We start from the raw sequence: 3,628 nt of genomic DNA on the forward strand, positions 1-3,628 counted from the left end.
CATTAAATTCCAGTGAAATATATTTATGTTTGTGGTTGTAATGTGACAAAATATGGAAAAGTTCAAGGGGTATGAATACTTTTGCAAACCACTGTAGGTACTAAATTCCCAGGCCTGGGCAAATAAAGTGTCTTAAAAAATTTTTCTGGGTTTCTTGTGCTGCCAGATAAATTGAGTGATGAACTCATTTAGTATATTAAAAATAGAGATAAGATCTCTTATGGGCAAATATTGGAACAAAAACAGAAGATGAAGAAATAAATTCATTTTTATGGTTTCAACTCTACCTAATATAAAGGGAGGACCTACCAATGAGTCAGCTCATTCTTTAATAGTATCATTAACTTAGTGTAGTTAGCATCAAACAATTTTATGGATTAAATTGTCAAACTAACCCCCAAATACCTAAAGCTCTTCTGAAAGGACACCATTTTATTTAAGTCCTCAGGTCACTTCCCTGACATCATCATCTCCTTTGATTTATTTTGATTAATTTTGTATCCTGATATCTCTGCATGTATGTATATAAGCATTGCATAAGTGCTAACATTGATGAGCTTGGATGTTTTGTATAAAGCAAAGACAGCAATTTTTTTGGACTGTTATTTTTTCATCTGTTATTCCTTGAATTTGCATATTTTGGCTTAAAAGCTTCAGCCGGCTTGAAGCCTAGAGTGAATAGGACAGGTGACAGTGAATCCCCCTGTCTCACTCCTTTCCCCATCTTAGAAAATCAGTGCAGTGCCTGTTAACTACACTTGACCTAGGGTTTTTATAAAGAAAAATGATCCCTTTAACAAATTGCTCAGCAAAGCCCATTTCAATAAGTGTATGCTCTAAGAACATCCAATCCACTCTGTTGAACACTTTTCTGAGTCTAAATTATGGAGCATAGATGCTTGTTTAGCTCTTGCCATTATTATCTGCAAATTTAAAATTCTTCTTACATTATTATGCTGGATGTTGTGGGGCTGTCATGGTTGACACGTCTCTTCAACATCTTCAACATCGCATGGGACAACTCCTGTGGAGTGGCGGATCGGCGTGTTGGTTCCCATTTTTAAAAAAGGGGATCGGAGAGTGTGTTCTAACTATCGTGGGATCACACTTCTCATCCTCCTTGTGAAAGTTTACTCCAGGGTGTTAGAAGGGAGGCTCTGATCGATTGTCGAACCTCGGATTCAAGAGGAGCAGTGTGGCTTTTGTCCTGGACGTGAAACAGTGGACCAGATCTTTACCCTTGCAGAGTTGCTAAGGGGCTCATGGGAGTTTGCTTCTCTGGTCTACGTGTTTTGTGGACTTGGAGAAGGCTGATGACCGTGTTCCTTGGGGAAACCTGTGGAGTGTCTGGGTCGCTACTGAGAGTGATCCAGTCCCTATTTAACCAAAGCAGGAGCTGTGTTCGCATTCTTGGAACATCCTCTCTGGCCTGGGAATGCCTTGGGGTCCCCGAGGATGAACTAGAAAGTGTCGCTGGGGAGACAGATGTCTGGGTTTCTCTCCTGGACCTGTGGCCTCCGCGACCCGACTATGGATAAGCTAAAGAAGGTGGAGATGGAGAGATTATTATGACCCCCACACTCGTATTGTTTATTATTTAAAAATATTCAAGATATTTGGTCAGCCGTCATAGAAACAGCTGCATGATCAACTTGAAATTTGGGACTGAAGGAAATTTTGTAACTGATTAATTGAATGTTAGATGCAGTTTTGTATTTTACTTTCTGATCATTGCAGCCATAAGGCCATGACAAAGAGTTGGTGTGTGTCTTATCATGTGTTCTTTCTGTCTGGATAAACAAAAGTGAGTTATGTTCTACGTCTGATGTAACAAGTAACACTTCCAGGGGTGTAAACAAGGAAGAGAAATACATTATAAGGTCAATTCTGTAGAGGTAACCCTGGTGAAAAAAAACTTCTCTATTGTTTTTTTTTTGTCTTTGATTTTATTTTTTACACTTATAAGAAGAAAATCATTTTAAAGTGTTTTTATTTTCTTTAAGTGAATANTTCTTCTCCTAAATTTCTCTTACTTTTGTTCGTACAAAGGGTTCGTACGAACATACCACGTCAGATTCAACAAACTCTTCTATCTTCAGGAAAAGGGTGTAAATGAGTTGCGTAAACATGATGAATTCCACCTGTTTGTATCCAGCTGCACGTGCACGCGGAGAGGAGATTAGCATAATTACCACCCCAAAAACACCATATAAGTCTCTGTTTCCTGGCTCCGATATCCGAAACTGTCCATTCATGAAAATGACGACGAAAAGTAAAAAGAAGAACTTTACAAGTTCAGAGATTGAAGTCCTGCTGTCAGAGATCGAGAAAAGAAAATCTGGCCTTTTTAGCAGCGTAAATCGTGGAGTTAAAGGACCGACTAAAGCCAAAGAATGGCATGAAATAACTGCTGCTGTTAATTCCGTGTCTCCTTTGGGTCGTACAGTCGCCGAAACAAAAAAGAAGTGGTTTGATTTGAAAATGGCTTCAAAAAAACGTCTCGCCACAGCATGGTGTTCTATGACTGCAACGGGAGGAGGTCAAGGGAAAGTTTGCGTTACCGACATGGATGGGAAAATAAATGCCATAATGGGTGAGGTTTCTGTGTCAGGCATTCCATCTGAGGATGTTCCCCTGGACACCGACTTACATCAACCTGGATGTGAGGATATGGCTAATACACCTGACAGTAATGGTAAGTATAATAAAAAAAGACAGTATTTTATTTAAATGCGTCTTAACTGACAGAATAAAAATCAAAAATCAATTTAATTTATCTGTAGTCCTGCTTTTGTTTCCCTTTGGTCACATATTTAAGTTATGTTGAAGAAATGGTAAAACAAATGTATTAATTTTCTTTTATTCAGAAGAGGAGCACATGGAACCGCAGGCCGGACCAGCTGTGTCAGCCCCCCGCCATCTCCCACGCACACAAGTGGTGTCAGATGCCATTCTGAAAAATCAAGAAAGCATTTTAAAATGTCTGCAAAATATGTCTGGCACTTTGGAGAAAATATCAGACYGTCTGGCATGCATAGCTGATGTGCTGACTAAATCMCAACAAAATAAAATGTGAATTAAAAAAGTCCAAGTCTGAATAAAGCTGTTCATTATATTAAATTAATTAGGCTACAACATCATGGCCTGCCTTAAAGCCGTGCAATTAACTGCTGTCTTGTGATGATAGCATTTTCCTGGTGTGGTCCATGTGGGCGGTCTTGTGGCATTTCTTCTGCTGGTGCTGGATCGGGGAATGGAACGCCTTCCTTCACTGCAATATTGTGCAATATGCAGCATGCCAGAATAATTTGGCATGCCTTCTCAGGTGTGTAGAGCAGCTTGCCACCAGCGGTGTCAAGGCACATCCACCGGGCCTTCAAAACACCAATTGTGCGCTCGACTACGGCATGAGTGCGCGTGTGCAGCTGGTTATACAAGCGCTCCTGTCTGGTCTGAGGGATGGTTAGTGGTGTCATAAGCCATGGGGCTAATGCATAGCCTCGATCACCTGTGGGAAATAGTGAATTATAGGTATAAATGGTCAGAAAATAATTTCAATTCCTCAGTTACAAATTAAAAAGTTACTTACCAACAAGCCAGCCATCTCCATGCGCACCTTGCGCAAGAC

General features: G+C 40.2%; 1 long non-coding RNA gene across 1 annotated transcript; it reads left to right on the forward strand.

Moving 5' to 3' along the window:
- The first annotated feature begins 2,545 nt into the window (after positions 1–2,545).
- On the forward strand, positions 2,546–3,310 carry LOC106529894 (uncharacterized). Its single transcript, XR_001311709.1, has 2 exons — positions 2,546–2,695; positions 2,868–3,310. It is a non-coding gene; the product is annotated as an uncharacterized LOC106529894 (long non-coding RNA).
- The last annotated feature ends 318 nt before the right edge of the window (positions 3,311–3,628 follow it).

This window comes from Austrofundulus limnaeus, unplaced genomic scaffold, assembly GCF_001266775.1.
Source record: "Austrofundulus limnaeus strain Quisiro unplaced genomic scaffold, Austrofundulus_limnaeus-1.0 Scaffold474, whole genome shotgun sequence".
Lineage (NCBI taxonomy): Eukaryota > Metazoa > Chordata > Actinopteri > Cyprinodontiformes > Rivulidae > Austrofundulus > Austrofundulus limnaeus.